General features: G+C 41.2%; 1 long non-coding RNA gene across 11 annotated transcripts in view; it reads left to right on the top strand.

Moving 5' to 3' along the window:
* LOC144291597 (uncharacterized) overlaps positions 1 to 22,888 on the top strand; it is a 63,099-nt gene that overhangs the window by 1,350 nt on the left and 38,861 nt on the right. The window contains exons 2-7 of one of the 11 annotated variants that reach the window (XR_013358939.1): positions 913 to 2,140; positions 6,214 to 6,299; positions 11,941 to 12,133; positions 12,833 to 13,035; positions 18,195 to 18,299; positions 19,855 to 20,244. This is a non-coding gene — a long non-coding RNA (uncharacterized LOC144291597). Of the gene's footprint in view, positions 1 to 912; positions 2,141 to 6,213; positions 6,407 to 11,940; positions 12,134 to 12,832; positions 13,036 to 18,194; positions 18,300 to 19,854; positions 20,245 to 20,471; positions 20,744 to 22,888 lie in introns of those variants that run through there. The other 10 variants (XR_013358933.1, XR_013358932.1, XR_013358941.1 and 7 more) reach the window with 10 other exon arrangements.

The following is a 22,888-nucleotide window of genomic DNA, read 5'->3' as shown; positions in this document are numbered from 1 at the left end:
GTCCTAAGAGTATTTTGGGGTGAAAACAATAGGTTTTTTTTCTGACACCCTTAATTCTGTCAAAACTAAATTTTCTTAAGGTAAAATATTGTGTTTAGGCAAACCTCTTACATGTTGGAGAGTAATGGTCTAGGAACTCAGACTGCCAGATTTCAATCAATCTCTGGAACTTGTAAAATGTGAGATCTCAGACAGGATATTTAGTTTCTATTTAACTTTCCTGATCATTATCCCTACATTTATTCCTTCAATGTTCAACAAACGTGTATTTGATGTTTTGTTGATTCTCCCTCCTCTTCGGGTAGAGAAAGGCACAGTGTTGAGGGTCATGAATTCCATATTAAGGATCCAGGATATGATTCGAAGCTTGTAGTCCCAGAGCTCATACTCTAATTAGAGAACTAAACTGCAGTGATTAGTCAGGCTTGGGAACATTGGTTACTGTGCAGAGGAGGAGCTTTAGCATCTGAGTTTAATGACCCCATCAAAAAGTGCAGGGTGTGAGACTGGATAAAAAATCAAGACCCATCAATTTGATGTCTTCGAGAGACTCATTTGAGACCTAAGGACACCACAGCCTGAAAATAAAGGGTTGTAGAACCATTTACCATTCAAATGGTCATCAAAAGAAAGCAGGAATGGGCATCTTTATATCAGATCAGTAAAAGTTTATCCCAAAGACTATAGTGAGATGTGAACAGGGACACTATATCAAGTGAGATGTGAACAGGGACACTATATCATACGTAAAGGATCTATCCAACAAGAGGATCTAACAATCAGGAATATTTATGCCCCAAATGTGGGAGCTGCCAAGTATGTCAGTCAATTAATAACCAAAGTTAAGACATACTTAGATAATAATACACTTATACTTGGTAACTTGAATATACTGCTTTCTACAATCAACAGATCTTCTAAGCATAACATCTCCAAGGACACAGCTTAAATATTACACTGGACCAGATGGATTTCGCAGATATTGATAAAGCTTTATATCCAAACGCTAGTGAATACATAGTCTTCTCACGTGTACATGGAACTTTCTCCACAATAGACCACATACTGGGCCACAAATCAGGGCTTAACCTATATCAAAATATTGGGATGGTCCCCTGTATATTTTCAGACCATAATGCTTGAAATTGGAACTAAATCACAAGAAGAAGTTTGGTAGGATTTCAAATACGTGGAGGTTAAGGTCCATCCTGATAAAAGATGAAAGGGTCAACCAGGAAATAAGAAAAGAATTAAAAAGATTCATGAAAACTAAGAAGAATGATGATACAACAATTCAAAATCTTGGGATACAGCAAAAGCAGTCCTGAGGGGGAACTACATCGCAATACAAGCATCCATCCAAAAAATGAAAAGAACTCAAATACAAAAGCTAACCTTGCACCTAAAGGAGCTGGAGAATAAAACTGAAAATAGGACCTACATCCAGCAGAAGAAGAGCGTTAATAAAGTTTCCAGCAGAACTCAATGAATTAGAGACCAGAACTGTGGAACAGATCAACACAACAAGGAGTTGGTTATTTGAAAGAATAAGATAGATAAACCTTTAGCCAGTCATTAAAAAGAAGAGAGAAAAGACTCAAATTAATAAAATCATGAATGAGAAATGAGAGACCACCACCAATACCAAGGAAATACAAACGATTTTAAAAACATATTATGAGCAATTATACGGCAATAAATTAGGATATCTAGAAGAATTGGACACATTTCTGGAAAACCACAAACTACCAAAACTGTAACAGGAAGAAGTAGGAGGCTTGAACAGGCCAATAGCCATGGAGGAAATTGAAGCAGTCATAAAAAACCTCGCAAAGCACAAAAATCCAGGGACAGATGGCTTCCCAGGGGAATTCTATCAAACATTTTAAGAAGAAACCATACCTATTCTACTAAAGCTGTTTTGACAGATAGAAAGAAATAGAATACTTCCAAAATCCCATTCTATATGACCAGCATCACATTAATTCCAAAATCAGACAAAGATCCCACTAAAAGGAGAATTGTATGCCAATATACATGAAGAAGCTGGATGCAAAAATTCTCAACAAGATGCTAGCCAATAGTATCCAACAATACTAAGAAGATTATTCATCATGACCTACTGGAATTGATCCCTGGGGTAAATCATGGTGTCTTTTCCTGTACCTGCAGGCGGCCTCCTGAACTTGTGAAAGCAGTACATATTCTGGAACCAGGTTTTTCCTGTATTTAGTCAGGAGCAACAATCTGAGTTTGGGTTCCCACAGGAATGAGGATCATAGGTGTAGAGAGAAAAACAAAAAAAATGAGTAGGAGACATCACAGACGAATGCAAAACATGAGAGACTCCTATGCTTGGAAAAAATTGGGGGTACTGGAAGGGGAGTTGGTGGTAGGATGGGGTGACTGGGTGATAGGCATTGAGGGGTGCACTTGATGGGATGAGCTCTGGGTGCTATATCATATGTTGGCAAATCAAACTCCAATATAAATATATAGAAAAATGTAACCACTAGAAAAGCAATCTTCCAGGTGTAGACCCATGTTCATCTTTTTTTCAAGCAAGGATGTATGATTTAGATAATGAGTTTGTGTCCATAGAGATTAGAGGAAGTGGAGGGACATGGACTCCAGTGCTCAGTGAGTTCAACCAGTGGATGGAGGCTGATTACAGAGTCAAGGAGCTCTTTGCTGTTCCCTTTTATGGCCCACTGGACAGCAGTTTGAGCATTTCCCTGAAGTGGTCTTAGATTGTTCAGGTCCAAATTCTGTGCTCTCATACTCAAGGTGACAGAAGCACTGATTCCAATTTGTCACTGCAGTGTCATCAGCAAAACCTCCCTCATTTCTTGTCCCCATGCTATTTAGCATTAAGAAGCCCCTGTTCTAAAACCCCTGGGCAGGGATTCAGTTCCAGGTTGCAAAGTACGTGCTTACCTTGTCTGGGTGTTGGGCCCCACACTAAACTAGGTACCTACCCAGGCTCTAGCCTGTATCAGGAAGGAAAGAGCGAGCTTCTGAAGAGGGTGATGTGTCCCCTCTCTGATTCATTCATCTGAATACGACCAGCACAGCTGTGTGGGGTCATTGTGTTGTCCATGCCCACAAGAAGCACGTGCTGGAATTTCTCTAGGACGTGACAGTGGACCATCTTTTCTAAGTGTTGCCAGGACCTCACGTTGTGCCTGCCTGATGTATAGGAGGCCAGAGACCAACAGAAATAAACAGTCATATAAGACTAGCAAATTCCACTTCATGAAATCCGAGGTCACAGAGGTCATAGCTTCCAAAATTTTGGATATACCTGAGCTATCCAAGGAGGCAGTTGATAGCCAGATTTGCCTGCATATGTTGAAATTACTTAAAATCATTGAAGTTACACATTCCATCCTTTATCATACAACCACATTTCCAGTGCCCAGTAGAGTATTTGTAAACACAGATTATTTCGATCATCACAGATGGCTCTCCTGGGCAGCAGCTCTGAGTCTGACACAGTGGCTCTCATGGACTCCGTCTAACCTGGTGTGTGGCCATCACCCATCACAGGTGGATCTCAGGTGGATCCATGTCCAAGTGAGAGCTCTCGTGATCTTCTGGAAATGGGGAAATGCCAGGTGTAGGAGGTTTGTTCCCTCAAGGAAGGATGCAACTGTGGTCGATGTCTTTTTGAAGAGCTCTAACTCCAAAAGCCCAGGGAAGGTCTGAGGATCTGGAGGAAAACAGGTGTTGAGAGTGCTCCCAAAGAGGCCTTAGCTGGAGTAGCAGGAATACGGGGTCCCACTCTCTAATCACTTCCTCATGCTGGTGTCCCTAAAGATTGAGTGGTGGAGAATATCGAGAACATAATTACTTGCAGATGAAGAATCCTTAGGTAGGGAACTACAATGAGGCCGGAATCAATGGAGAGGGTCCCTGGGAGCAGGATTAAATATGCTATTTGTAGACTGAGGTTGGGTGGGATGATATCATAAAGATTAATTATAGTTATTCAATTGTATTTATTTAATATTTATTTACTTGTTTATTTATTTATTTATTTTTTAATTTTTTAAATTTATTTATGATAGTCACACAGAGAGAGAGAGAGAGGCAGAGACACAGGCAGAGGGAGAAGCAGGCTCCATGCACCGGGAGCCCGACGTGGGATTTGATCCCGGGTCTCCAGGATCGCGCCCTGGGCCAAAGGCAGGCGCTAAACTGCTGCGCCACCCAGGGATCCCTATTTATTTATTTATTTAACTATGAGAGAGAGAAGTCAGAGGGAGAGGGAAATTCAGACTTCGCACTGACCAGTGAGTCTAACACAGTCCTCCTCTTAAGATTTTGGGATAATGATCTAAGCTGTAGTCAGACAATTAACTTACTGAGCCACGAAGGTGCTCTTCTTTGGCCTATTGTATCATAAATAGGGTTACTTGGGTAAAATGAGAAGAAACATTCTGTCCTGGGATAGGGTTATGCAGTTGGTCATATTCTTCTTCTTTTTATTTAACTATTATTCCTGAAGACAAGTTCCTGCTCCCTTTGTCACTGGGAAGCATTAAAGCCCTACCTTATGTTTGGTTAGAATTTCTTAGGAAAACAGCAGGAGAGGTTTTGTTTCAGGTTATTGCCTTTTGTCTTGGATGGAGCCAATCTCATGAGATGCACACTGCCATGCAGATCTGAACTTGCACAAAGAGTGCTTCTGTTGGTGCCAAGTGCTGTTAGAGCTGGGGACCCACTCCCTATGCATTTATGTGTCACACCGTAGTAGTGTGGTGCTACCCTCAGTTCTGGCCAGGGTGTAAGGGCACTCTATGGATGGGCATCCTAGAAATAGTCCCTCACAGCACATGCCTCTGGTTCCAGCAGAAGTGAGGTGGGAGGTATGGCCAGAATCGCAGTTCCCCCCTCCCCTCCTTGCACAATCCTCAGTCCTGGGACAAGAACAAAATCTGTACTTGCCTGCCTGTGAGAGAGGCTGGAGTGCAGCCACCCTAGGACTTTGCTGGGTGCACAGAATCTAGAGGACTGTGTGAAAGCCGCTGGGCTGCTGGCACACACTTGTGCTAAAGGTCCAGCAGAGTGAGACACAGGCTCTAGGCAGGGTGGCCAGTGATTCTGTTCCTGTCTGATTTCACTACTGTAACTACAGAGTGCTGAGCCTGCTCCCCATACCAGGGTCTTGGCCCAGCCTCAGACTTTCCCTCATGCCTGCCTGGAGCCCATGGCCCATTCCTTCCAGAATCAGGGCAAATTCTGGCTCAAGCTAGTATGGATGTGGCCTCACCTACTTTAGAAAACCCATTGTCCAAGATTTAGACTAAAGGATATTGCAGAAGATATTTTACCTCTAGTATCACATTCATTTCCTCTATGGGCTACGATATGTATGAGCTGTTCTAAAGATTCAGTGTGTTCCAGATTCTGTGTGAACACAGATGCAGTGTGTTCTCTCAAGGTTTGTGTCACTCTTTAATTTTTCCCACTCAATTCCACTCCTTTCCCTCATAATTCCTTTCACTATTTCTTATATGTCAGGAGGGTATTTGATGGTATGAGCATTGGATACTATACTATACGTTGGCAAATTGAATTTACACAACACTAAATAAATAAACATTTAAAAATATATAAAAAGGTTAAGTTTGTGTCAAATACCTAAGAGCACCCAAAGCACAAAGCAGTCAATATAGCCCAGTGGATGTCACCCTCATGGACACACCCAACCCCTGTGCATAGGCCCGCAGGCCAATTGCAACTACTCCAGAGTTGCCTGGCTTGGCTCTTTGATCAACTGATTAAGGAGGGTCGCATAAAAAGCTGATCATTCCCTGAGCATTCCCATGCCATAGAATATAATTTCTGTTGTAAGTGAATGAGGAGCGAAATGAGCAATTAATGTTTAGGAGAAGGAAGATGTAGTGAAGCAGGAGTGAGCAGAAAGAGGGAGCAAAACGTGGGAAGAGAAATTCATAGAAAATTTGGTGGCTTCTTTGAAGAATGGGATGACAGGCCTTGTTTCCAGGTTCAGGATATGGAACCTGAGACCAGGGAAAACACTCGAGGCCATTCCCATTATAGAGTTGAAAGGGTGCTGTTGCTAGGGGTGTTTAGGTAAGAAGACTAGAGCAGAAGGCAAAATTGAGTTCCGGGGTCGAAGACATAGATCCTATGAGCTGTGATTCATCCTCTTGTCTGCTTAACTGTACCCTATTCTTTCCTCAGGCCACCCATCACCATTCCTATGCTGATCCACAAGGAAGATTATTTTCGTGACTTTGAAGACTCATAACCTTAAATCAACATCATATGTAATTTATTCCTCTCATGGTTTTTAAACTAATTTTTTGTATGTAGTTTGTATGCAGTTTTTACTACATTTTGAGAGGGAGAGTCTCTGTGGGGGGAGGCACAGAAGGTGAGAGAGAATCCCACGAAGATTGCATGCAAATCCTGCTATGAAGCTTAGACCAACACTCTGAGTTCAGGACCTGAGTCAACCCCTTGAATAAGACACTGAACCTACTGAATCACCAGGCACCACCATCCTCTCTCTTAATGATATGCTCCTATTGATGATCCTAATCTTGCAGCGTTTGCTCTCATCCAGGCACTTGACAACTTGGGATCTTTAAATGTATAATCTCTCTCTTTTTCCCTGCCCAACAACTTCCCTAGTATTTCCTGGTAGGTGGTCCCAAGTCTACTTGAAAAATTGAAAGTATAGATCATAGCCAGATAGTTCATTCAGAGAGATTTCTGACCCACAGCCAATCCTTGAGCCCATTATCTTGTAGGCAGTCAAGGGACAAGGCCTTGGCTATAAAGATTGTATGATGTTTGGAGGTTGTATCCAGCATCTGGTGCATGGTTTACATCATAACCATTGGAGCAACTGTCTCAGCCTTTTATCCCAGAACCCATATACCACTCTCGCCACAGGCTCAGGATTCTTCACCATAACACCTGTCCCACCTAGACCTATGTATGTTATATTTTCTAACACTTGTTTCTAACACTTGTCCCAATTTCCTACCTAGGACCCAGCAATCAGAAAGAATCACCATTCACAATCACATAGGGTGCCTCACTTCTGGACAGCTCACCATAGCCTCTTCATACAATAGCTTCTCATCAAGGCATAATTGAAGCCTTTGTCTAGAATGGGTTTGCAACCTTCCTTCTGATGCTGGGGCTCTGCTCAACCAAAATAATAGCGGCTGATTTCCTTGCTCTAACAAGAACTGAGTCAATATTCTTTGTTATTTTTATTTGGTTGGCCATTGATCATTGTACAGGCAATCACACGGTGTCCACAGGACATCTTCAGAGCCTCCTGTTGTTTGAGCAAGGGTAGTGCTCATAGAGGCCCCCTGTGCCCTGCTCCTGGCAGCTATTGAGTCCATAGGAGGGGCCCTCCCATGAAGAGAGAGCCCGTGATCTGAAATGTGTTCTCTGAGGCAGTTCTAAGGTAGTTTGTACTCAGTATGGCACCTGAATCTTGTTTTGGTTCCCACTTCTTTGGATTCTAATGGAATCAGACTATTCCTTTAGGTCCCCTTATGCTGTCTTTTTCAGTTACCATTTTGTGCTTTGCTGTGCTGTGTAAAACTGGTGTGTGTCATAAGAAGACGTATCTGAGCATAGAAGCAGGAATAGTGCCCTGTGAGTCTTCACTGATCCATCTTCACAGAGCAGTGAGTGTGAAGATCTCACAGGACTAGAGTCCACCCTGAAGAAGAACTTTGCTGAGGGTCAGCAATCCCATCGGTTGAGTTTCTCCAACTGTCTCAGTTTTGTGTCCTGAGAGTATTCACTCTGAGGTTGTGACTGCTGGTGTGGACAGATCATTGGCTGTTTTTTTTCTGTGGTGTCCAGTTGTCATTCTTGGGTACTCATGGCATGAGGTACACAAATGTGATATTTCCATCAAATGTCACCAGCTGTATTGGGATAGTATAAACCTGAACCTTCTCTACCTGAAATCATGTCTATTTCTCCTATGTCTGGTTCTCACAAGACATGGTCAAGTTTTCAACTGTATACTGTTTCAATTCTTGATCCGATATTAATTCTTGATCCGCACCAGCTCACCAATGATGTTTTGGGTCTTCAAGGCCAACTCTGTATTAATGGAACTGAACAAATTCATTCTCTAGGGAATCTCTTAGAAAAGAAGGAAGATGAATGGGCAGTATTGTTGGCTGATACACTGAGGCCTCACAAAGGAATTTGGCCTCAAATTTATTTCATTAACCATTTGGCAAAAGCTAAAGAACAATTTGACAATGCTAGGCAAGAATAAACTAGTAATGTTTAGTAAATGTTCCCACACGCCTTCCTCTAGCTGTTTGTCTCCACTTCTATTCTTATTGCCCTTTGTCTCTTTCTCCTTCACCTCCTTCCCACTCCTCCCTTCTCCAGATACCACATTTTCTATGACAATTCACCTGAAGCACCAAAGTGCTACTTGCCTCTAAAAATCGACCCCTCCCATAGCCAGGTGTGAGGAAACAGCATACAGTTAAAAAGTTGAATCTGAGCTTAATGAAGAGATGCACTTGAAATTTTTTCTAACCCTCTCAAAAAGCAAAGGCATATTCCTATGCAATTTAGAATTCTTTTAGTTGCAGGAATGACCTGCTGCTATCTGTCCATTACCTGCTTATACAAACTCATGGTTAGGACATTCAGATGATGTATTTTGAATGGAAAAGCTGTTTGGACTGATCTGGAAAGTTACCTACAAGATCCTCTTTTCTACAGTAAATTAACAGTCAATGAGATATACAGAGAATGGGGGGAGTGCCAGGCCTTTGATTTTTCCTTGGGTCATGATCTCAGGCTCCTGAGATCAAGTCCCTCCTCAGGCTCCATGCTGAGCAATCCTACTAAGACATTCCCTTCATCCTCATCTAACCATACCCTCATCCAGACATACACTCTTTCCCTCTTTCAAGAGGAAAATAATAAAACAAGAATGAAATAATAATGGACCTTTCAAGCCATTCAAAATACCTCAATGAATGCTATGTGTATTCATCAAAATGAAAGAGGTTAGTCTGAGAAAGCAATATGGTTCATGATTCAAAGTAATGGCATGCAAAAAAAGAAAGATGTAGAATGTGAAATGTAATCTTGTATTTGCTCGCAATCTTCACAATAAGTAATATAGAGTTCAAAAGATATTAAAATTTTGCTGGAACACAGTTCATTATTTAAGATATAACCTATTTAAAGAGAGGAAAATATTTTCAGCTATCCATTTAAGTAGGAAACACTTTCAGAATCCTGTGAGTTCCTTGGTGCAAGTACACACTAGCAAGAATGTTAATCCAGTCCATTCCCTTTGGTAATACTGGTTCTTTCACTGTAAATTATGGGCTGAAATACCCATAAATCTAGGAATTTTAGCACCCAGACTAGAAGGCACTAGTTTAGTACATGCAGAGATGGTAACATCTTAAAACACTTAGGTATTACCCAAATTTTTCACCAACAAGGTAAGGCAAATGTTTCTCAAATATTCCTAGCAGCCATGTCCTACTAATCAACTGGACATGTTTCTGAAGGAATAGAGACATGTGTAAATCTGCCCTGACACATCACTAAATGGGACCTTATGAGGTCAATGTAAAAAGAGCAATGAAACTCTAGGAGGTTCAAACTTAAATAACTTTTAAAAAATTCAGAATTGGACATAATAATAAAGGTATTCAAACAGACGCCTTTTTCCAGGAAAATAGTATATTTTTGTCCTTTAAAATCCAAGTTGAGTATGTCATAAAGTAGCATTTATTATTTATTTTTTTGTTGGAGTTCAATTTGCCAACATATATCACAACACCCAGTACTCATCCTGCCAAGTGCTCCCCTCAGTGCCCATAATCCAGTCACCCCAATCCTTCACCCAACTCCTTTCCCCTACCCCTTGTTCACTTCCCAGAATTAGGTATCTCTCATGTTTTGTCAGGAGGGAGAGAGAATCCTAAGCAGGCTCCAGACACAGCAAGTGTCTGTCATGTGGGTTCATCTCAAGAATCTTAGGTCATGATCTGTGGCAAAAATCAAGAGTCACAATCTTAACCAACTGAGACATAGAGGCTCTCCAAGGCTTAATCACTTTTTATTACAGAATAACAATTCCTTGTACGGATTGATTTGAAGATTCATTTTCATTCACTTAAAGAGTGACAGCTTTGTAGTTTCTAGTTTGGATGATACTAAATAAAGCTGAATTTATTTGCAAAAGAACCTTGAATTTCTTGAAAAGAGACAGGTTTCATGGACTAACCATCTGAATTAGTTTGGATTAAGACCTCAAAAATTATTTTCAAAAGAATGATAGATGGTGGAGCAGAGGTCCTCATGTCAGCTACTCCCCTAAACTTAGCTACATAACTATCAAGCCATCCTGAACACTAGTGAATTCAAGCTGAAATCTAAGGAAGTATGGCCGACACTAAAAATAGGAAAGTGAAAAATTTTTGCCCAGGAGATATGGAAAAGCAAAATGGAAGGGATTAATCAGAGGATAATGGGTGGGGTGAGAGGTAGCTTGTGTGAGTCAGTTGCTTGAAAGTGAAAGAGCCCTGAAGTTCAAAATCTGGACCTTTAGATGTGCTCTTCCAGAGACTTCCCTGTCCTGCCATAGGTGAAAGGGCACAGAATCACAGGTAAGTGAGTGGGTCTCAATATTCCTGGAGTCCAGAGAGTACCCAAACACCTGAACCAGCAGAGTCCCATGTATTGGTTCAGGGAAATGGGCTAGATCATCAAACCTGGGAGAATGTTCAGCTTGAGGTGCCATCATCCATGGATTCAGGCTTGGCCAGGAGACCATGTTCCATGTTGAGTCCATACAAGGGACTGGAACACATCCTCTCCTTTCCTCTGGGAGGCATATTATGTGACCAATGGACAGGTTGAACGTTCTCCTTCTTGGGGACCAGCCACCACAGAATGGGACAATCTTCCCTCTCATCCAGGAAAAGGGGATGACAGCAAGAGCAGCAAAGATGCTCCCTGAAGAAACCTAAGCAAATTGCACATTTCGGTGTTCCCCCACATCTGCTAGGGGAGAATTGGAGGAGGCAGGCACCACTGGAGTCTGTAGATTTGTCAATCACCACTTCATTCATCTCCTGGGCTGGAGATCGAAGCGTTGTCTTTTTCCCTCTCACCCTGAAAAGGGGTATGAAAGGTTTCAGGAAATAAAATGCTCACAGAGCAATCAGCTTATATTGATTCTCTGACAAGGTCGGTGCAACACCACCCAGGCACAGACATCTGAGAATCTGTACAGCAGGCCTTTCCTAGGAGGATCACGTGGAAGAACGGGTGACCAGCACATTTCCTGATGAAACAGAACTGGAACTTCCAGCACTGGAGGAACATAGCAAAGCAACTCATCGTTTTCCTTTTAGGATGTTTTTCTTTCAAGATAAAATTGTCCTCTTTTTTTTTGTTTATTCATATCTAACCTAGTTTCTTGTTTTATCACCTCTTCTTTTTGAAATCTATATTTTTAACTACTATAATTTAAAGTCATATTAACATGAATTAGTTCCTATAATCTTATCTTTTGTGTTTACTGCAGAATATGCACTGATGTCTCTCTGAAGTTCAGCTTTCAATCTTTGAGATTTGTTTCTGAAAGTCATTATACTGCTGCATATCTCAGTTTTTAAAAATATTTTTGAGGGATTTCTGTATTATTGGTCATAGTGACTGCATCATTTTACATTCTCTCTTGGATATTTTAAGTATACAGTAATTACATGTCCTATTTAAAGCCCCAGTGAATCAGATCTTCTGAATCAGGTGGCTCTTCTAGGCAAACAATGAAGAATGGGATCAAAGTTTTGAACTGTGAAAAGATTATCAGTCATTCCTCATGGTCTTCTGAAAGTAAGATATTAACATTTCATTCTATTTCATTACATTTCGAAGGGTCTAAGTTCAAGAGCCTCCAAAAATAATACATAGCAAGGGGTCAAAATCTGTGTGCTTCCTCAAGTGAGTCAGAACATTCATCTGTTGAGAAAACAAAGGATCATATAAATGGCCCATTTGAAGTTACCATGGAAATTCCATCATGGATTTAAATATAACTATGCTAATGACACCTGGTTGACTCAGTTATGTAAGTGTCCAACTGTGATTTTGCCCTAGATCATATTCTCGTGCTCATGAGATGTAGCTTTGGAAGTCGCTCTGTGCTGCATATGGAATCTGTTAAGAATCCCTTCATCTTTTCCTCTTCCCTCCAGTGCCCACCCTATCTCTATCACACTGTTGCTCAAAAAAAAAAAAAAAAGAGAATCATTATTCTAGTTTGTTCATTGTCCCATTCTTAACAGAAAAGTACTAAGCCACATTCTTTTGGTTTTACATGACAATAAATCCGATATTCTGGTAAGAGGTTACTCTATAACCAGAATAGTCAACAGGCATTTTCAAAACATGTTCAGTTTTCTTTACTTAGGATATATTAATTAATTAATTTACTGGACAGAAAGACGAAAGTATGGGAATAGACAGAGAATATGAGTCAGGACACGTTAAGAAGGAGAATTTGGCTACCCAGAAGGGAGGAACACAACATTCAGCTGAATCCTTAACATGGGATCATGTACTGTCCCCTGGGAGGAGAATTAATTGATTGTTTCCACTAGCACCCTACAACTCAAATGTGATTGTCATTAATGGTACTTATTTGAATCTAATATTTGGACATTAATCTAGTGTAAAACATTAGCAAATATAAGTCTTTTATTGTTTTTAATCAATAGATGGTATTACATAGAATAAATCTGATCTTTACTACTATGAATGACTTTAGGAAGCCAGGTGGAACATAGTGTTTGAGATAATGCACCAAAGAAAGTGAAAGGACACCTGGAGGAAGTTGTTTGTCCCAAAGAATGTGTCTCTCCAGTCAACTCAGGATGTTGACTACAACATTTCTCAACCAAGCAAGAGAAACACTTGTTGAGGGAAAATACACCATCACACACTTTATAATCAGCTTCAGTGTTGCCAAAGGTAAGCATCCTCTCAAATAAGGTAATGCTTGGCAAGAGACGACTCAGCACTCTTCCCTCCAGGAAGATTATGTATTTCATCTCATATGGAAAGTGTCTGATTTTCATCAGAATTTCTGTGGCTAACAACCAAGAATGAGACATTGGATCATTGGTCCAAGATACTCAAGCTCACGTTGACAATATTTATTTGATCTTCTTCTATGAAATTCTAGATGAACACTCCCATTCAGAAGGGATCATAGGGTGCTTCTAGCAGGACGCATTGTATTCATGAGCACATTGGTCATCGTGCACAGGAATAACTCTGGTAGTGGTGCCTGAGTCAGTCAGTTAAGAGTCTTCCTTTGATTCAAATCAGGCTGTCTGGGATCTGAAATCAGCCTAGTGTGGGTCTCCTATATCAGTAACATGTTTGTCTTGATCTGTCCAGCTATCCCTCTCCCTTCTCCTGCTCACTTTTTCTCTTAGATACATAAGGAAGAATTTTACTAAACTAAAAGAACAATTCTCAGATAGTGGTTCACTATGGATAGAAGCCTACTGAACATGATGGCTTTGGTTATGAAGCTTGCAATGAACTGCCACTATTGGGCCACTAATGATGTTAGGGCTGTAAAATATGCTGTTATGGGATTTTTTATTTTTTTGAGAATGATGAGAGAGGCCATCGTGCAGTGTCATTGGGTCATATGTCCTGGAGAAGTCTCTTATTCTTTCTCCTTCTCTGTTTCTCTGGATTTCAGTGTCTATATCTGTGTCTCATTCTCTCAATTAAGTGTCTCTGTCACACATGCACCCTCATACACAACTCTATTGCACTGCACAGTGTTAAACAAGTCACTCAAGCCTAAGCTTCATGTACTCACAACCACACCAAATAATGAATATAGTAGCTTCCAAGAATTTTAGAATCATAGACATATTTTCTGACCTGGAAAAGCTTCCTATCTCATACACTCCCAAGCTCCAGGAATATGGAACATGGTGGCTGTCCTGAGAACAGCAATGTTGGCCCACGTGCCTTATTATTTAGAGGTTTCATCATCAAGAGACTGATTCCAGAATACAAACTACTTTTGTTGCTTTCTGAGATGATCTGCACTTACAAAAAAGGGAATACCATGAGGAACAGGAATGTGTGTACTTTATCATTGGTTCTCCTGGTGAGTCTTCAACAGCACATGAGCAACAGTAGTAAGGCAAAAGACCTCCAAAGGAAGCACAGGTTTTACCCATGAGAAAGAATGAGATATTCCTGGTGGATAGATCTCTCCAGTTCACTGAGGGATCAAGATTAAATTCTTAACTCAAGAAGGAAAAACTATATGAAAAACAAGTCCCCTTCTACACTGTTTATAACTACCTCATGTAAATGGTCCTTACAACTAAAGAAATACACTATTCCTTGTCATATCTGAATTCACTCCAAAGAAGAAAAAAGCCCCATTTCTACTTCAGGAGAACAGGCAAGCATTCCATAGAAGAAACTGGAGATTCCTTCTTTGACTTCATGTGGAAAAATTCCTGCACCACACACTTAGTGATATTTAGAAGGACACAGAATAACTGTCAATGCATTGGCTGTGGTGATCAAGAATTACTGAGAGATCACTGTTTTTATATGGATACGGGGCAAGACTGTATTGTAGTTAGTGATTAATAAGCATCATATGAGGGTCTGAGGGCCATTCTTCTTGGTGGATGAGGAAAAGCCTTCAGCTCAGGGCAAGGTCACAGTGTCCTGGAATCCATCCCCTATTTGGGGCTTTGCTCAGCTTGAAATGTGCTTCTCCCTTTCCCTCTGCCCTTCTCTTTTCTTATGCTCTGTCAGATAAATAATTAAAATTTTCAAAAAAGTCAGTGGCAACCTCAAATAGCCTGACATACTCAATGCACAAAGAGAACCGATCTGCACATCGATTCCAGTGATGAATTCCCATGGCTCATGTAGCTTGTTGTGAAATGCAACTAAAAGCTCCTATCTTCTGAACATCTGAATAACCATTTCTGTCTCTGTAGATCCACATACTCTCTTGACTTTTGTAACTTTTTTCACTTGATTATGCCCATAATCTTATTATGTTTGATTAAGTTCTATCAATTATTCTATTTTTTTCTATTTACTCTAGTGGTCTCTTGCATTTATTCACTAATCAGGTTTTATTTAAAGATTTTTTCACTTATTTATATGAGAGAGAGAAAGAGGGAGAGAGAGAGAGAAAGAGACAGAGAGAGGCAGAGACACAGGCAGAGCATAAGTAGGTTCCATGCTGGGAGCCCAACACAGGACTCAATCCTGGGACTTGGGCCAAAGGCAGGCACTAAACAACTGAGCCCCCCAAGGGTCCCCTAATCAGTTTTTTTAAAATAGATTTTATTTATTTATTCATGAGAGCCACACAGATAGATGTTGAGATGTGGGCAAGGTGAAGCAGGCAAAATGTGGGAAGCCTGATGTGGGACTTGATAGCAGGCCCATGAGACCATGACCTGAGCTAAAGGCAGATGATCGACCCCTGAGCCATCCAAGTGTACCACCATTCAGATACGAAGAAAATATTCCTCCAGATTTAAATACTGGAAGTATACCATTTACCAACAGCAATAACAATGAAATAGAATAGGAAGGCCAGGCTCCCCATTATCCATTAAAGAAGTTACAGAGATAAAAAATACAGCATGGGAATATGATAAATGGAATTGTAATAGTGCTCCATGGAGACACATATATCTACACTCATGGTGAGCACAGTATTAACCTATAAAAGTATCGAATCCCTATTTGGTGCACCTGAAACTAATGTATCCCTGTGTGCCATCTTGACTTCAATTAAAAAACAGTAATAATGTGAGCACCAGGCTGGTTGCTTTGGTTGGGTGTCTACTTTGGGTTCATATCATGAACCCAGGGTCCTTTGATACATAATATTATGCGTTTGTCAAAACACACACGAATTCATAACACAGAGTAGCCCTTATTATATGCGGTCAACTTCATTGATAATAATGTTTCCACACTGGTTTGTTCTTTGTGCTAAAATTTGCACACTAGAGGAGGCATGTATGATCATGGGAAATGTGTACCAAGGAATAGGGTGATGAGGAAATTTAAATTATAAGCTGCATTATGACATCACTTTAACCCTAATCTCAGTATTAAGTTCTGTTTTTAAAAACATAATCTGGGATCCCTGGGTGGCGCAGCGGTTTAGCGCCTGCCTTTGGCCCAGGGCACGATCCTGGAGACCCGGGATCGAATCCCACGTCAGGCTCCCGGTGCATGGAGCCTGCTTCTCCCTCTGCCTATGTCTCTGCCCCTCTCTCTCTCTCTCTCTGTGTGACTATCATAAATAAATGAAAAAAATAAAAAATAAAAAAAAATAAAAACATAATCAGAGATTTTCTGTTGTTAATATCTACACAGACTAGTGTACAAATATTATCTTCACAACACCTGTCTTTTAATCTGACCAATTTTGAGTGGTAAAAGCAGTTTTACCCTTTTGGCTATAAACTAATGACTGGCCATTTAAATTACAAATTTCACATATGAAACATAAATAATATGGCTTTCATTTTCGTCTTCATTAAGGTAGAAGAAAAATGATTCTTCTTTCTTCTTCTTCATTATTATTATGATTATTATTATTTATTTTTATTCTTATTTTTATTCATATTCTTCTTTTAAAGAAAGCAAAAGAGAAAGTGTAAGGAGGAGAGAAGTAGAGGAAAAGGGAAATAGAATATTAAGAAGGCTTCACCTGCAGCATATAGCCCAAACTAGGATAATCTGATGACCTGAGATCATGACCGGAGATTAATCCGGATACCAGACATATACCTGAATAAACTAACTTGATGTTCCTGGAATACCTTTTCTTGAATCAACTTAAGGAATGAATATCCTAGTTACTCTCAATTGTCTCATTTACGGGTTGAATTTTGGTTTTTCCCCAAGCATGAAATATCATGGTCCAGGTTTGTTTCCACAGAGACCCAATCATTTGTTGCCTTAGCATTTTGGTTGTAAACATGGGAAACTCATTACTGTAGAAAGAGCTCTGGTCATCTTCCTGTCAGAAGACCAAATGCAAATTTTAAAACTTGACACGCACTATCCAGGTTGAAAATTCACCGGATTAGGCACAGAAATATGATGAAGAAACAAAGTCGACAGTGGACATGAAAACAGATCAGGAGATATTGTACTATCACAAGAGGAATAGGAAAACAAAAGATGAATAAAAATTGATAGAACTTGAACCTGCATACATAGGGTACATTAAAAGTTCTAAGTTCCACAGCATGGAGTTCTTGCAGGAACAAGCAGTTGGTGTAAAAGAAGGTATGGGGGCAAAATTGCTGAAGTTTTAACAACTATGTGTCAGCAGATGGGGATTCAGTCTCTGGGACAAGGCCATTTAAACACAATCCAATGCACCTTGTCCACATTTCTATGTGTGTGGGGAACCTCTAAATTTATTCCTTATGTTTAGTAACAGTAGTAATACATTTAAGCCTTGTTCCTGATCCTCCACATGTGGGACTCTGAACTGGAAACTACTCTGATCCTAGGACCCTTGCTTCATCAGTTCCTTCAGAATGAAAGTGATATTTCTCCACTGATAGTTCCCTCCTGCCTCCAGTTGTTCCCAAACCCATTTGATTAAAGGATTCTGAGAAAGAATCCTCTCCCTTACCCAGAGGGCTGCTGTGCAGGCACAGTTGCAGCTTCGTTCCAAGCCCTTCCCTGGAGGAATCTGAAGAGGTGGAGGGCTATATAGACAGATTTGGAGTAATTCTGTCCACATTTCACCCACTACAGTCTAATAGTTTGCCTCAGAAAATGCTGCCAAAAGTCAGAAATGGCTTCCCTTGAGGAAAGGCTGCCTGCTATCACCAAGCCAGTCATAGTTTCTGGGTGATTTGAGAAGGGATTTTTTGGCAAAAGGGATCATGTATGCCATTATTTATTATATTGTGAACCCAATTATTGTTAGCTCCCTAGGTTGCTTCCCCAAGATACTGTTCTGACTTCCTCTAAGTATGAAAGCCTAGAGAATTGGTTGGTTTTCTTGACACGTGTTGATGAATTCAAGCTAGTGTTCAATATTATCTATGCTCATGCCACTGCCCATTTGTGTCTTCTTTTTGTAGCCCCGCATTTTGGAGATGCAGGAGGGAGAGTGACCAGGGCAACAAGAACAGAAGTGGAGATAGAATAACAGCTGAGGAAGGGAAGAGGGAGCATTTACTAAAGAGGTGGGTCTAGTTTATTGTTGCCTTGCCTTATCAAATTGTTCTTTAGCTTTGGCCACAAATGGTTAATGAAACAACTTTTGATGCTGAAATCGTTTGTGAGGCCTCAGTGTATTAACCAACCATCTTGCCCATTCATCTTATTCTTTTCTAAGAGATTTCTCTAGAGAGATTCCATTGAGTTCCAGTGATCTATAGTTGGCCTTGAAAACCCAAAACATCATTGGTGATGTGGTGAGGATCAAAAATTAAGATGTGAGAAGCAGACATTGGAGGAACATACACTTTTTCAGGTAGAGAAGAGGGTTCAGGTTTAGATGATCTTAATATACCTGTTGACATTTGATGGAAATATCACATTTGTGTACCTCAGGCCATGAGTATGCAAAATGACAACTGGACACCACAGAACAAATCGCCAATGATCTGTCCACCCCAGCAGTCCCAACCTCAGAATGAATACTCTCAGTACACAAAACTTAAATAGTCAGAGAACCTCAACTAATAGGATTCCTGATCCTCAGCAAAGTTCTTCTTCAGGGTGGATGCCAGTCCTGTGAGATCCTCACACTCATTGCTCTGTGAGGCTGGCTCAGAGAAGACTCACAGGGCATGATTCCTGCCTTTATGCTCAGATTTTACTTCTTATGACAGAAACCAGTTTTACACAGCAAAGCACAAAGTGGTAACCAAACAACACAGCATGAGGAGACCTATAGGCATAGTCTGATTCCACTAAAGAGTCCAAAGAAATGGGAACAAAAACAAGTCCCAGATGCCAGACTCATTACAATCTGCCTAGGAACTGCCTCAGAGAACAAATTTCCAATCCAGGGCCCCCTCTTCATATCATCATGGACTCAATAGCTTCAAGGAGCAAGGCACAGGGAGGCTCTTTGAGCACTACCCTTGCTCAAAGCAACAGGAGGCTCTGAAGAAATCTTATGGATCCCTTGTGATTGCCTGTACAATGAACAATGGCCAACCAAATGAAAATAAAGAATATTGACTCGGTTCTTGTTATAGCAGGGAGTCATTCAGTATTATTTGTGTTGAGCAGAGCCCCAGCATCAGAAGGATGGTTGCACACTCACTCAAGGGGGTAAAAGGAAGGCTTAAGTTATGCCTTGATGAGAAGCTATTGTATGGAGAGGCTATAGTGAGCTGTCCAGAAGTGAGGCACCCTATGTGATGGTAAATGGTGATTCTTTCTGATTGGTGGGTCCTAGGTAGGAAATTTGGACAAGTGTTAGGAAAGCTCTCAGTTATACAGGGTTCTAAGTGAGCAGTGGTTATGATGTAAAATCCTGAGCCTATTACAAGAATGATCTAAGAGTTATTCTAGAAGCTTGAACCAGTTGGACTGAAGGTTCTGGTGTAAACCATGCACAGGTGCTGGATACAGTCACCAAAAGTCATATCCTCTAACTTTTATAGACAATTCCTTCTCTCTTGACTGACTGTAAGATAATGGCCTGGTTCCTTGCTTGGCTGTGGGTCATAAATCTCTCTGAATGAACTATCTGGCTATGATTTATACTTTCAAATTTCCTAGTAGACTTGGGACCACCTACCTGGAGAAGGCTGGGGAAGTTGTTGAGCATGGATGAAAAGAGATTATACATTTAAAGATCCAAAGTTTTCAAGTGCTGGATGAGAGCAAATGTGCAAGATGAAGATACTACCAAGGAGCATATCATGAAGGGAGAGGTCAGTGGTGCCTGGTGACTCAGTAGGTTAGATGTCTTATTCAAGACTTTGACACAGGTCCTGAACTCAGGGTGCTGGTTTGAACTCAATAACAGGATTTGCAGGCAATCTTCGTTGCATTATCTCTCACCTTCTGCCCCTCCACCCAAAGAGTCTCTCTCTCTATCAAAATATAATAAATAACTACTTAAATAACAAAATAGTGTAAAAGGAATAAGAGGAAATACATTACATATGATGTTGATTTATGGATCTGAGTTTTTGCAGTCACCATCTTCCTTGCACAACAGCATAGGAATGGGGTGTGGGTGGCCTGGGAACAAAAGAGGGGACAGTAAAGGGGAGAAGATGATGTTAGTCACAGCTCCTAGGATCGATATCCTCTCCCCAAACTAAATTTTGCTTCTGCTCTACTCTCCTCACCTATACAACTCTGGATTCGCGATCCTTTCAACTTTATGGGAGGAATGGCCTCCAGTGTCTCTGTGCCTTCTCTGGTCTCAGATTCCATATCCTCAACCAGGAAAGAAGGCTTGTCATTCCATCCTTCAAAGAAGCTACCATGGGGGATCCCTGGGTGGCTCAGCGGTTTAGCGCCTGCCTTTGGCCCAGGGCGCAATCCTGGAGACCTGGGATCGAATCCCACGTCGGGCTCCCGGTGCATGGAGCCTGCTTCTCCCTCTGCCTATGTCTCTGCCTCTCTCTCTCTCTCTGTGCGACTATCATAAATAAATAAAAATAAAAAAAATAAAATAAAAAAAACCAAAGAAGCTACCATGGGCATCCAGGGTGGCTCAGCGCTTTAGTGTCGCCTTCATCCCAGGGCCTGATTCTGGAGACCCAAGTCTAATCCCACATCAACCTCCCTGCATGGAGCCTGCTTCTCCCTCTGCCTGTCTCTCTGCCTCTCTCTCTCTCTCTCTCTCTTTTTGTGTCTCTCATTAATATAAAAATAAAATCTTTTGAAAAAAGAAGCCACAAAATTGCCTATGCCTTTCTCTTCCCACATTTTCCTCCCTCTTTCTGCTCACTCCTGCTTCACTCTCTTCTATTTCACAAACATTAATTGCTCAAAATTGCTCAACCATTATATTTTGTGGCATGGGAATGCTTGGGGAATGATCTGCTTATTACATGACCCTCCTTAATCAGTTAGTCAAGGAGCCAATCCAAGCAGCACTGGATTAGTTGCAAGGGGCCTGTGGGCTTAGGAGCTGGGGCTGTGTGTGGCCATGGGGGCGACATCCCCCTGAGTTATCATGAGTGCTTTGTGCTTGGGGTTCTCTTAGGTTTTGACACAAACTTAACCTTTATTTTTTAAATGTTTATTTATTTAGTGTTATGTAAATTCAATATGCCAACATATAGTGTACCAACCAGTGCTCCTCCCATCAAATGCCCTTCTCCTGGAATATAAGAAATAGTGAATTGGATTATGAGGGAAAGGAGTGGGATTGAGTGGGAAAAATTAGAGAGTGACACAAACCATGAGAGACTCCTAAATCTGGGACACTCTGAATCTCTAGAACAGCCCATACATATCATAGCCCATAGACAAGATGAATGTGATGCCAGAGGTAAGGAATCTTGCCCAGTTTCCTTTAGTCTAAATCTGGGGTGATAGGTTTGATAAAGCTGGTGAGGCATCATCATTATCACCTCAAGCCAGAATTTGCCCTGGTCCCAAGAATGGCTAGGCCATTGACTCCAGGCAGGCATGAGGGAAAATCTGAGGCTGGGCCCAGACCCTGGTATGGGGAGCAGGCCCTGTACTCTGTAGTTATAGTAGTGTCAACAGACAGGAACAGAAACGCTGGCCACCCTGCTTAAAGCCTGTGTCCTGGGCCTGGTTAGACCATGAGAATAGCTCTAGAGGACCTTTAGCACAAGTGTGTGTCACCAGCCCAGCAGATTTCACACTGTTCCTCTAGATTCCCTGCACCCAGCCAAGGCCTAGGATGGCTGAACTCAAGCCTCTCTCACAGGAAGGGAAGTACAGGTTTTATTCTTTTCCCATCACTAAAGATTATGCAAGAAGAGGAGGAGGGAACTGTGCTTCGGGCTGTCCCTCCCACCTCACTTCTGCTGGAAGAAGAGGCATGTGTTGTGAGGATCCATTTCTGTGATGCCCATCCTTAGAGCTCCCTTACATGCCTGGGCAGAACAAGGGTAGCCCAGCACTAGTGCTGTGTAATATATAGGTGCAGAGTGAGTCCCTGGCTGTGCCAGCACCTGACTCCAACAGATGCAATATTTGTGCAAGTTCTGATGTGTGTCAGACCTATATTTCATGAGATTGGCTCCATCCATGACCAAAGGTCATAACCTGAAACAAAACCTCTCCTGCTCTATTACCAAGAGATACTATCCAAATATAAGGAAGGATGTTAGTGTTTCCCAGTGGCAAAGGGAGCAGGAACTGGTCTTCAGGAATGATAATTAAATAAAAATAAAAAAGAATATGACCAACTGCATAACAGAATCCCAGGTCTGAATGTTTATTACTATTTAATCCAAATAAACCTACTATTAATGATAGAATAGACAAAAGAAGAACACCTTTTGACTGTCTGTCTGCAGCTTGAATCATTTATCCCAAGATCCTAAGTGTAGGCCTATGTCAGGCTCCCTGTTCAGTGTGGGTTGTGAATATCCCTCTCTCTATCCCTCTGCTCTTCTCTATCTCTTTCCCTCTCTCTGTCTCTCTCTCATAATTTATTTTAATAAAAGGAAAAAAGGGACTCCCATCCAAGTACCCAACAGGCCCGACCCTGCTTAGCTTCCGAGATCAGATGAGATCCGGTGTGTTCAGGGTAGTATGGTGCCTTATGACCCAGAAATTGCACTGCTGGGGATTTACCTCAAAGATACAGATGCAATGA

This window comes from Canis aureus, chromosome 20, assembly GCF_053574225.1.
Source record: "Canis aureus isolate CA01 chromosome 20, VMU_Caureus_v.1.0, whole genome shotgun sequence".
NCBI lineage: Eukaryota > Metazoa > Chordata > Mammalia > Carnivora > Canidae > Canis > Canis aureus.
The sequence above is the reverse complement of the archived record's forward strand: the minus strand, read 5'-3'. Positions and strand labels throughout refer to the sequence as shown.